Source organism: Tursiops truncatus, chromosome 2 (assembly GCF_011762595.2).
Source record: "Tursiops truncatus isolate mTurTru1 chromosome 2, mTurTru1.mat.Y, whole genome shotgun sequence".
Classification (NCBI taxonomy): domain Eukaryota; kingdom Metazoa; phylum Chordata; class Mammalia; order Artiodactyla; family Delphinidae; genus Tursiops; species Tursiops truncatus.
In genome coordinates, this window is record NC_047035.1 from 109,246,124 (window position 1) to 109,259,234 (window position 13,111).

At 41.3% G+C, this 13,111-nt stretch overlaps 1 protein-coding gene across 1 annotated transcript in view; it reads left to right on the plus strand.

Moving 5' to 3' along the window:
- IQCH (IQ motif containing H) overlaps positions 1-13,111 on the plus strand; it is a 113,505-nt gene that overhangs the window by 36,357 nt on the left and 64,037 nt on the right. The window lies entirely within an intron of this gene.

Sequence of the window (13,111 nt, forward strand, 5' to 3'; positions counted from 1 at the left end):
GGTTTTCCCCTTCAATCTAGAATTAATATTGGCTTAGCTGGTGGAGCGCTGAGGCTTTGTAGCCCAAGGCAACTGCAGCATTTCATGCAAACTTTTTCTGATGAGTATTGAAGTTTAAAAAGGCATACCTCTAGATTTAGGGGGATTAAGCTTTGCTTTAATGAATCTGAGTAAAGATTCTGACATAAATAGGGAATTCAAAATTATATCTGAAATTTGGAGCAGAATCTTAGTTATTTATTATATATTTTTTCAAATTCCCAAATAGGATGAATTCCTTGGATATTGTACCCCTGTCCTTTGAACACAGAGGATTTGGGAAAGCCCTTGGCCTTGTATGACATAGATAATGTATACTCATTTATTGTATTTAAGATCCATTTTTCCCCATGAAACTTGACTCCATAGAAATCTATACCAGAGCACTTTAAAATGTATGTCCATTATGTACATCTTGCCCAAACTACTGGCATTTCAATCAAGATAGTTGACCCTATCATTTTATGTTGATATATGTATATATGATGGTACTAAGTGAAAAACATGTTTTCATTTTAGATTTGTAAAACAAGCATTGTGCAAAAAATCCTGTGAAAGAAATATTCCAGTGTTTGGCTTTAAACAATCATGTGGAATATTTGGGAATAAATACAGTTGTGCTTTACCACTTATAAAAATGTTTTTGAAAGCACTTGCCCAAACTGAAGCAATGTGTCTAGTGTTGTGATGTATAGTTAATTAGAAAAGCAGCATCAGGGCTAATTGCTTTTTATAACTACTCTAAACACTCAAAGGGGATTATTATTTAGCTGCTGAGGGCCATGTGTTTCCTTACTTCTTATGAAACTTGAACAGCTTGTCTAAAGCCTGTAAATAACCTTAGACATTTTTGACAGAGAAAATTTGAATTTGTTGCTAATTTACATTACTAGTTCTCAGAAACTGGTATTTTCTCCATTTTATGAATAGGTGTATCCTTTCTGACAATATGGGCTTATGCAAAGATTTTAGTGCATTGAAAACACAGATACTACACACACACACACACACACACACACACACACACACACCACAAAACTGCCTTCAGCATTGTATATCCTGTAACTCTGTTGTGTAAAAGCAATTTACAAAAAAAAGTATTAAAAGTGAAAGCCACTGATTTTTTCAGTATCTTAAATCTGCCAAATTAGAAACAAAAACAAAAACCCTCTAACATGTTCTTGAGTAGAGCCTTATAGGTTTGGATAGACAAGAAGAAATCTCTGATACATTCATACTTACTCACTGACATTTAGTTCCAGTTAGACTTTCTAATGCAACACGTTAAAAGAGCTACAGAAAATTTGACTTTGATTTATTATTTTTAAATAAGAAGGGTTTCTTAAAAGGCTTGAAACATGTATCTGTTACCATGAATTTTAAAAGAACGATTATGAATGCATAATAAAAAAGCCAAACAAAACATTGCTCTGAATTGCTGCACAAATAACTCTGATTATAACTGTTATGACCTAGAAAAGAATCATAAGAACATTTTTCTTTTTAGCAACATATGAGTTGCTGTAGAATTATACCAGTTCTTTGGTCCCACTTTCCAAATAAATAAATATATAATGCAATGTAAACTTAGAATCTTTTATTTATTCATGAGGTTGAATTTAATACTTTTATGATTTCTAGATTTTATGAGTCATACGTTATGCAACGTTTTTCACTAACTTAGTTGGGTAGCAACCATACTTCACAAATCATAGTTTCAGTCTTTACTGTTTCACTTGGGGTGTACATAGTAATCTCTCTCACTGAAAGCACATTCATTTCTGAAGTGATAAAGTAATGGAAAGTGAGGCAATTGTGTTAGTGTCAAATGCTGAGAAGAAGCACCAGAAGTAAGAGGTGGGGGTAAGTAGCAAGGGGGGAGAAAGAAGGAGGATTTCACAACATGATTGTGTTTTAAGCCCATGCATATGGCCACAATTACAGTCACAACATAATTTGGCAACAGTAGCAGAATTAGATTTAAACAAATTGATGTTACACTGCAGTAATTCAGAACGAGCTTGTTGCATTTATAAACCATAACAAGAAGCAGAGTGAATTAATAAACGCTTCTTGTCACTAAAAATAAAAAAGGGAATAATTGCTGAGATGGAGTTAACAGATGACTTAGTCAGCATCCTTTCAGCCTAGATATGGGAAAGTGAAGGTCACCCCCATCTTGGATGACAAAGAGGGAACATTTTGTTGGTAAACAAATTAATCTTTTGAAAGGTCGCCATTTGTTTTAAGTTTTTATCCAGTTCTTGTCATCTGGAATCAGAGACTGTCATTTCACTAGGCAGGGGTGCAGCTGAAGCAGACAAAGCTGCTTCTGTACATATCAGCATTCCTTGACAAAACCCGGTGCCTGATTGTGATGCTATGGGCTGCTGGTTTACAGCTGTCTCCGGACAAGAATGGAGGCCCACCCCTGAATTCCAATAAGATGGGCCTGCATATTCCGCCTGCTGTAAGCTGGCCCTCTGCCCACAAGTAAAATGTATTGCAGTTCAAGCCAGCAATTATCTCTTTTACTTCCTTCTGTGCTGCTTCTGTTGCTTTTTTCCAAAAACAGATGTATATGTATATGTATAACTGATTCACTTTGTTATAAAGCAGAAACTAACACACCACTGTAAAGCAATTATACTCCAATAAAGATGTTAAAAAAAACACACAAAAAAAACAGATGTGGGTATTCACTCAAGTTCTGATCTATTTTTTCTCACACCCGCCAGGGCAGAATTTTGACAGAGGTAGGGTTTGAGGGAGCCAGCAGACAACAATCAGACAGAATTTCTCTGAGGATAGTTTAAAAAGAAAATGTTGATTTTCCAGGAAATGCAGAGTCAGCATCTTGGTCCCCCTCCCTTTCTCCAGGAGCATTTGGTAAATTAAATTAGTTGAACAAAAGGAAACAGTTTAAAGTCATTCAGAAATGCCATATCTTATTTATGACACGTAGTCATTACCCAAGGACTGTGATGGCATGTACCACATCCCTGTTTCTGTCATTAAAGGCAGCTTTCTCCTCAGGTTGTCTTGAAAGAGTTTTCAAGAAGACAATGACTTTTCATATTCTTCTTGACTATAGCCTACTCCACCCATGTGGTGGCAGTAGAAGTGGTGTACTGCCTTTGGACGTTGTCACTATTGAGAATTTTAGTTCTGCTTTGGTTTGGAGTGCTGGGAAAGCTGAAGAAAATGATATGGCAAATGTCATTGGCTCATGTCCGGTTCTCTCACAAAAGCCCACGTGGGAGTGGGGAGAGGCAATTAGAGGCCATACCTTCATCACAAACATTCTCTAACGTCTTCAGAATGCTGTACTTCTCGAGTTTCTGAGCTGAGATCCTGTATGCGTTCCCAAACTAACTCCACGCCAAACTCCAACCACTTTTTAGCTGAGAGCATCATGATTCTGGGTCAGGCTGCCTGGTGTGGACTCTAACTAGAAAGGGAACCTCCCCAAAACGGCCCCCATTTCCTCATGTGTACAATGTCCATAATAAGAGTATCTCATAGGATTATATTGAGATTTAAATGAGATAATTCAAAGCACTTAGCAAAGGTCCTGGTACAAATAAGTGGTCTGAAAATATTAGTTATGACTACTGGCAATCTTCACATATTGTATTATGCCATGTTTTATACAGTCATTTAAAACTTACATTATTGTAGGGGTCGAGGGGGAAAACCAAAGTATTACTGAGGTCCCTTCCAGGGATTCTATTTAATATTTCACGTGATGATGCCCTCTTTCCCATACTGATATGAGGACAGGGACCTTGTTGTCTGGACCGTTTGTCTGTTTTTCACATCCTCCACTGCACCAAGCAGTATTTTGCACATAATAGAAGAGGACTAATTGGTCTCATCCATCCAGTCCCTGCCCTGAAGCTATGTTACCTGATGCCAAGTCTAGAAGTGAAGTAGTGGTTTTGCTGGCTCCCAGCAGGCACAGGGCACCCTCCCACTGGGCCATCTGATGGAGTTTACCTAGGGAAACATCCTTGCTCCTGGATTCTTGTAACAGCCTGGCCACCAACTAGCTGTTCCTAGGGGCCAGTTACTCGAGCTCGCTCGTTCTCATTTTCCTGGTTTATAAAATGGGGAGGCTAGATGGGAGGCAGTCTGGGGTGGTAGGAAGGGCTTGGAATTGAATGGATCAGAGTTTGGGTCCTACCTGCCATTTTTCCAGTTGTGTACCCCGAGGTAAGCAAATTAACATCTCAGGTCCTCCGTTTCCTCTTCTGTAACATCAGAATCATGGTGTCTACTAGGCAAGGGTGTTATGGGGATTATAGATAATATATTGACTTTGCTGGAACATAGTAGGTGCGTAATAATGTTCCTGTCTTTCTGAAAAATTAATGAATATTAAAAATCTCATACTTCTCCCTTTTTTACACCTTTGTGTGCAGAAGAGGATCTGATTTGGCTCCTTTCACACTCCAGTGTAAATGAGTAATAAGGTTTAATGCTTTGGTTTTCAAATTGTTATGGAGAGCTCCAATAAGCTTCAGGGAGCCTGCAAGCATTTAATTCATTTTTCATTTTTATGATAAATATTTAAGCAATTTGAAGTGTAATAAAGTACAATACATACATACCTAAGTTTGATACCAAATTCTAATGCATTAGGTACCATCAATGCATTAATTTGTGCTATTTGGTTAACTCCACGAGCACATGGACGCACACACATGTATGTGTGTGTATGTGTGTGTGTGTGCACGTGCGCATTTGAATTTCTTATAAGGGCGTTTTTTAATTAGATAGGGTTTATCTGTGTACTAGTCATATTTTGAAATGCACATCTGCTCATATACACTCCTATAATAATCACACAGGACAAATAAGTGAAGATTAAATGAGCTAATACATGTCAAGGTCTTAAAGCAGTGCCTAGCCCCGGGTAAGCATGTCATTAACATTAGCTGGTATTAGTATTACATACACCACCTGTGTGCTCCCAGCCATTAAAAGCCAGACAAGCTCTCTGGTACACGTTTGGCACGGCATAATAGTCAACTGTACAATTATAATAATGCATGTTGCATCATGATAATATATAGCATTATAAATTGTTTCAGCGCTCATTTTAATTTGGGGTTGGGTCTTACCTGATTCAAAATGTGCTATACGATCTTCATTTGGCATTGCAGGGTTGCAATGTTACTTGGTTTACATCTGCAGATAAAAGGTCAGCAATGAAACGTCATCTTAAAATTTTGGATTCATTGTGCAAAACAAATTTAGACTGTTTTGAAACTGAGTGAATATCTGAAAAAGAAGGGTGCTGAGATATTTGAAAATAAATTTAAATGGGACATGATGAACATCTTAAAATGGTACATGGGAGATTTGAAAAGTACTTTTGGTCGTTCAACTCTTCAGTAATAATAGCCCTCATTAAGTATGCCAGACACTGTGTTAAGTGCTTTACGTACACTATCTTACTTAACCTTTACACCTATAAAATACATGCTCTTTTCATAATAATTTTACACATGAGGAAACTGAGACTAAGATTAAGCTACTTGCCTAAGGTTATGAAGTAAGTAAGGAATTCAGGATTCAAATGGTTTACTAATCTTGTCAAATTTCCCCAAATTAAGTACTAATCCTTAATTACTAAGTAATATGAACAGTTGATAAATATTATTAGTGATTCTACTCTGAAACAAGAATTCCTACTAGTCTTCAAACTTCTGGATCATTTTAATTGAAGAAAATCCTGAGATTATAAGTGCCAGAACAAACTGTTAGCTACAAATTACTTATCTATTTAGGTCAGGATTTTCTCCATCTTGTGCAGGTAAAATATAATACAGAAATAAGGTGTATGCTCTGATGGATGTAAGATTGCAGCTATTATCTATAGCTCTTGATGTCATAATTTGCCTTTATCAAAATAGCCTGTTTCCAATGTTGATTTATATATGAGTACATATAAATATATATGAATTCTTATTTTTATATAATACAACATATAACATTATACTAAATTTGTATAAAACTTGCATTTATTTACATATCAGCATTCTATTTAAGAATGCATCTGGGGCTTCCCTGGTGGCGCAGTGGTTGAGAGTCCGCCTGCCGATGCAGGGGACACGGGTTCGTGCCCCGGTCCAGGAGGATCCCACATGCTGCGGAGCAGCTAGGCCCGTGAGCCATGGCTGCTGAGCCTGTGCGTCCGGAGCCTGTGCTCCGCAACGGGAGAGGCCACAGCAGTGAGAGGCCCACGTACCCCCAAAAAAAAAAAAAAAAAAAAAGAATGCATCTGAAAAATAGATTCTACTGCTAAAAATAAATTTGAAAATCTTTGGCATAGAGAATTTACCTCTCCCATGGGTTTTTGCTTTTTATCAAGAGTAAATCCTCTATTTAATTAAACTAAAGGAGTTAGACTCTATTAAGGGATTTCAAGCATGAGTGAACAGGGAGAAGAGGGATTTGGGGGATGCAGGAAGAGAGCCTTTGCATTGCCCTGGACTCATCCCAGGTCAGCAGCCACCTGCTAACTAGCTAGCCCTGCTCCCTGATGTGATCCAATGTCTTTGCACTTTGTGACTTGGGCTTTGGACTTGAGTTTTTTTTGCTGTTATTGTTTGTTTGTTTGTTTTTTGCAGTACGTGGGCCTCTCTCACTGTTGTGGCCTCTCCCGTTGCAGAGCACAGGATCCGGACGTGCAGGCTCAGTGGCCATGGCTCACGGGCCCAGCCGCTCCGCGGCATGTGGGATCTTCCCGGACCGGGGCATGAACCCGTGTCCCCTGCATCGGCAGGTGGACTCTCAACCACTGCGCCACCAGGGAAGCCCTGGACTTGAGTTTTGATATCTGTTTGACTCCGTACTAAGAGGCTGTGTTCCTAACCTTATGATTTCACTTTGAAAAACTAAAAATTAGGTAGATGGAGGAGCCTGAGTCAGCGCTATGATAGGCTTAAGACACAAGGGGTCCATGGATAGAAATGTATTTCAGTATAATTGGTTCCCAGTGTATATTATTTTATGCATTTATAATAACATTATTCTCAGAAAGGATCCATAGCCTTCACCAGACTGCCAAAGAGGTTCATGACACACACCCCGCGCAAAAGTTAGAACTCTCTGCGATAGATCTTTTCTTACACACAAACACCAAGCGTGGGGCAAAGTGTGCATCAGAACAGAGAAGAATCCTACAAACTCTATTCTTTATGGATGAAAGAGCCACTTCTTAGTTGATGGTGCAGGAAACCCACCAAAAAAAGTGGCTATATCTAGATTGCCATTCATATTTTCATGAGTTGTATCTTCATGAGTGAAGATATAAAACTTCATGTTTTTGTCTACTGTTGCTTTTTTTTATTGCAAGGAGGAAAGTGGTAATGCTCCCAATATTACAGTAAGTGCTCTGTTTAAAATGAAGCGAAGGAAAAATACTACAGCAAGTAGCACAACAGCATTAGCCACAAGAGAAACGGGCCTAATAGAATTGTTTTTTATCATGGCCCAGTTTAATTATCTACTGAGAGGTACTTGAGATGAATAAATACTATTGCTGTGTTCTCCAATATTCTAACCCATTGTACCTTAACCTGTACTTGAATTCAAATATACGTTCCTAGCCTTTTAAAACTTCTTTGGTGGAAAAGAAGTAAGTACCCACAGTCTAGAGTGATCCACCCTATACTTTCTTTAAAAGCACAGCTTCTGAATCAGAATGTGTAATGAGAGCCCAGGAGATATTTATTTGGAGGAGATCTGTAAAGACTGTAAAGTTGGGATGATATGCCACCAAAATGCTCCATTTATATAGCCTTGTAATTTCCATCTCTATCTTCAATGATAGTCTGAATACATCTGTTTATGGTTGGGAACTAAGAGGTCTGAAAGCAACCATGCACACAGTTAGTGGAAAGAACCATAGACTGAGAGAAGAGTCGGAGGACTTGGGTGCTAATCCTGCCTCTGCTGCTATAAGTCAAGTTATCACAGGTACATCACTTAGCCTCTAAAGACTGAGATTCCTCGTCTGTACGCTGAGAAGACAAATTGGCTTATTCAGAGTCATCATTACAGCCACAGCCCCAATGGTGTGACTCCCAGATTAAAGTGCCTCCTTTGCTGCCTTATGGGACCGCCAGTCTCTCAGGGCAGACAAAGTAGTGGTCATTATAACTGATGGATGGAGGCAAGCTTTAAGATAGGCCTTAGTGGAACTGATGGACATGGCTGAAAGCAGAGGTGGCATGTATTTTAAGCACTGGAAGCAATAGAAGCAAAGGCAGAGATGAAGAATAATGAAAGTAATGGAGGATGGTTAGAGCTTTGCCTAATCATGTTGAATTTTTATAAAGGAAGAAACAAAAAGATGTGGTTCGATGTGTAGAGCCAATTGATGGGTGCCCTTGAATGGGCCACTGAAATCTAACTGTGTGACCTCAGTCTAGATCATAAAGAGAAGGGCTTAAGGCAGACAGTTTCTGAGATTACATCACTTCTCCAGATGCTTTAACTGAAGGGCAGCTTGAGAATTCTCCTGAACAACCTCTCTCCCTTGATGTCCTAATTGGTTATTTCTTTTTTTACGTATTATTTATTTATTTTTGGGTGTGTTGGGTCTTTGTTGCTGCGCACAGGCTTTCTCTAGTTGTGGAGAGCAGGGGCTACTCGTCGTTGCGGTGCGCGGGCTTCTCATTGCGGTGGCTTCTCTTGTTGCGGAGCACGGGCTGTAGAGCACAGGCTCAGTAGTTGTGGCACACGGGCTTAGCTGCTCCAAGACATGTGGGATCTTCCCAGACCAGGGCTCGAACCCATGTCCCCTGCATTAGCAGGCGGATTCTTAACCACTGTGCCACCAGGGAAGCCCCTCCTCATTGGTTATTAAACTTTATTTCCTCTCCCTTTGGGTACAAAGATTTCTTGAATAGCGCTATCTGCTGAACTTGTTAGAAGTTCATGAAACTGCCTGATTAGAATTCTATAGGCAGCACCTCACCCTATACATACAACTCTCTGTCCCTTTCATATGAATGGCCACTCAGAGCTGGCCAGTCTAGCTGGATAGCTATTTCCTCTTAAGCTCTCTTTCTGTCCTAATGCTGAATACCCCACTGCTGCCTAGGTTTCTACCGGTTACTCCATCCCTAATCCCCACCCTGTTTTACCTTTTCCTCCAACGTTGGTCAAAAGCAGATTTTGTTTGGGACAAGAGTTGTGGAGAGAGAAGGATAAAGAATAGGAGTGGGGCTTCCCTGGTGGCGCAGTGGTTAAGAGTTCGCCTGCCGATGCAGGGGACGCGGGTTCGTGCCCCTGTCCGGGATCCGACGTGCCGCTGAGCGTCTGGGCCCATGAGCCATGGCCGCTGAGCCTGCGCGTCCAGAGCCTGTGCTCCGCAACGGGAGAGGCCACAACAGTAAGAGGCCCGCCTACCGCAAAAAAAAAAAAAAAAAAAAGAATAGGAGTGGTCGATTCCTTGCAAACATTTGCTGCCCTTCTCTTCCCCTCCTGCCCCCACACCACCCACTTCCTCTCTGTCAATTATCAGCCTCAGCACCCCTCCCCCAATCCCAGCCTCTCACCAACTCCCTATGGTCCCATCTACTCGTGCAAACAAGTGCCCAGGAGACTATCTTAATCCAAGTGTTTCCTGAAATATGGGTGTGTTTCCAAATTTATCATCTGTTTATACTAAATGGTGTTCCATAGGTTTTTTCCTTCCTGACTTTCCCCCTCTTTTGGAAGGAGTAAAAACCCTAAGAAACTCTCCAAAGTGTTCTTATTTAGAACAGGAATCACAAAAGTAAGTACTCTTAGGCCAGGCAGGTGATAACTGACTGAAATGACCAGGTGTAAGAGCTGGGACTCTGAACTGAGGAGACAGGACCTCCCTACAGGAAACAGATGCCTCAGCTCTAATCTTTTGGCTGGGTTTTCATAAGAAGCTGGAAACTCGTATTCACATTTTTGGTGAAATCTCCCGATTTTTAAATATTTGCTCAGTTGATTTTAAAAACCCTATGCTGGGACTTCCCTGGTGGAGCAGTGGTTAAGAATCCACCTGCCGGGCTTCCCTAGTGGCGCAGTGGTTGGGAGTCTGCCTGCCGATGCAGGGGATGTGGGTTCGTGCCCTGGTCCAGGGGGATCCCTTATGCCGCGGAGCAGTTGGGCCCGTGAGCCATGGCCGCTGGGCCTGCGCGTCCAGAGCCTGTGCTCCGCAGCAGGAGAGGCCACAACGGTGAGAGGCCCGCGTACCGCAAAAAAAAAAAAAAAAAAAAAAAAATCCACCTGCCAATGCAGGGGGCACAGGTTCAATCCCTGGTCCAGGAAGATCCCACATGCCGCAGAGCAACTAAGCCCGTGTGCCACAACTACTGAGCCTGCTCTCTAGAGCCCAAGAGCCACAACTACTGAGCCCATGTGCCACAACTACTGAAGCCACGTGCCTAGAGCCTGTGCTCCACAACAAGTGAAGCCACCACAATGAGAAGCCCGCGCACCGCAATGAAGAGTAGCCCCCCGCTCGCAGTAACTAGAGAAAGCCTGCGAGCAGCAACGAAAACCCAACGCAGCCAAAAATAAATAAATAAAATAAAGTTATAATAAATAAATAAAAACCCTATGTGGTCAAAGAAAGTAGTCTCCAGGCTATACCTGTCTTGCAGGTCAGCAATTTGCATCTCAGAGCCCCCCTGACGTGCTATTACTTTGGTGCAGTTCAGGGTATAATGCTTGACTTTGTAGGATTAGAGATTGATTTTGTCAGAGTTGATCAATCTCTTGGGTGCAGCTGGACTCACAAGAGGCTGATGTACAAACTGGAACACCACTTTATTTATTCTAAGGAGAGCTATAATGGCCAAACAGACCTGAATGTTCAAGTCAGTCTGATCTGATGAGCATATTGTATCCTTATTACAAAGCTACACAGAAAGCCCCGTTAGAAGCCTGCTTAGTGAACAGGGAAACTGACTAAGGGTAATTAGTTGGATGATCTTCATGGTGAGCAGCATCACACATTTATAGTCTGATGCATCCATCTGTGAAGCTACTTCTGCCAAAGGGATATGAATACATCCTTGTGAAGTGAGTGCTTTAGGGGCACTGAGAAATTCTGACTCTCTGATTCAACATTTTATAATAAATGGCCACTGTCTGCTTGGACTTGACTATGAATTATGTTGTACCGCGCTGAGCTGCTTATATCCACAACCACATTTATCCCTGTGGGATGAATGATATTACCCCCTCTTGATTGAAAAAAACTACGGCTAAGAGAAATTAAGTTACTTGCTCCAGTCTTACAATTAGTAAGTGGTAGGGCCCAGATTCAAGTCCAGGCCTATCTGATATTAGAGCCTGTGTTCTTAACCAATGCCTTCCTCTTTACTAATTTCCTAGTAGAAAAGACCACTCACCTTCAGCTGACGTCTTGTTTCTTTGATGACACGAAATAGACTACGTTCCTATTCGGGGGCTGGGTCTTTTAAATCAACTTCTACATGGAGCTGGCCACATTGATCATTTATTTATTTTTCTGGTTTCACACTCAGAGTTGGGGACAGGGGTAGGGGAACATATCTTCTTGTCACTACTCTAAACTTCCTACCCAAGTAATTGTACTACCCAGAGGAGGAAAGAATCCCTGGCTGGAAGAAACAGGATGCATATGGAAGAAAAAGAGAAAAATAAGAAAAGGACGTGAGAAGGAAGCAGCCCATAAAAAGAAGTATTCTTGGGGGATTTCTTGACGAGAAACGCTGTGCTTCCCGTATCTCCCCATGTTTCCCAAGCCACCAGAGCCATGAGAGGAAAAGAATTCTCCTTTCCCCATGCCTTGCTGGTGAGAGACCCAGAAATGTCCAGTCATTAGATTCAGTTGTACTAACATCTCACATGAGTTTGCCGGGGGATCTTACCAGCTTGTTTAAGATGTTTCTAAGAAAACTCTTCTCTGAGTTTCAAAATACCCTCTTCCATCTTTAACTTAAAGGGGCCCATCCTTATGGAAGGTTATCAGGAGAAGCTGTAAAGTGAAAACAGGCAATCACCCCAGAGAGGTAGCTGACTACCAAGAAACTATTGTCCCAACATCCTCTTCTCCATCCATGTAAAGATGTACTTGATACCTAATACTGGATTCATTCAATATAACCACAATTTAGGGGAAAAAAGGATTGACTCTTTCAGTGAAGGATTTTCAAAACTGTAACCTTCTCATTATGGAATTATCATTTAATTGAAAACATTGAAATTCCAGGGGAAGTACCTGTCACCATCTTTCCACAGTCTTGGGTTTATTATTCCATTTACCAGTAGTTTCAAGAGTAGGACCTAGATTTTACTAGAGGGGAGGATAATTCCCCCACTAGAACCTCCATGTTCTAGCCTGGAGAATCTACAGGACACCTAGCTGTGCCACCAAGCAGAGCTGCACTCTAAGCTGAAATGTATAACTTGCTCAGGAAACTGCACATTAAATAATGCACTTCTGAGTCCTTCTCTGTGTTGGGCATGGTGTTAAGCACAATATAGATGGATTGTCTCATGTAATCCTCGCACTAACTCTACAAGTTAAGTACTATTACTACTTTCATTTTTTTTTTTTTTTTTTTGCTGTACGCGGGCCTCTCACTGTTGTGGCCCCTCCCGTTATGGAGCACAGGCTCTGGACGCACAGGCTCAGCGGCCATGGCTCACGGGCCCAGCCGCTCCGTGGCATGTGGGATCTTCCCAGACTGGGGCATGAACCTGTGTCCCCTGCATCGGCAGGCAGACTCTCAACCACTGCGCCACCAGGGAAGCCCACTATTTTCATTTTATATTTGGGGAAACTGAGGCAAAGGTGGTTAAATAACTTACCCAAAGTCACACAACTAGAGGTCAAAGGGTCATAATTCAAACACCCAGTCTGACTTCCAAGTTGGCATTCTTAATCCTTATTCCACCTTAATCCACCTCCAGGTAGCTTTGAGGATGGTGATTTTAACCTGCATCTGAGGGGCAGAGCTGGGATCCTGCCAATAATTACTTCCTTGATGACCAAGAAATTTGTGGAGAAATTTCTCTACCTTGATCT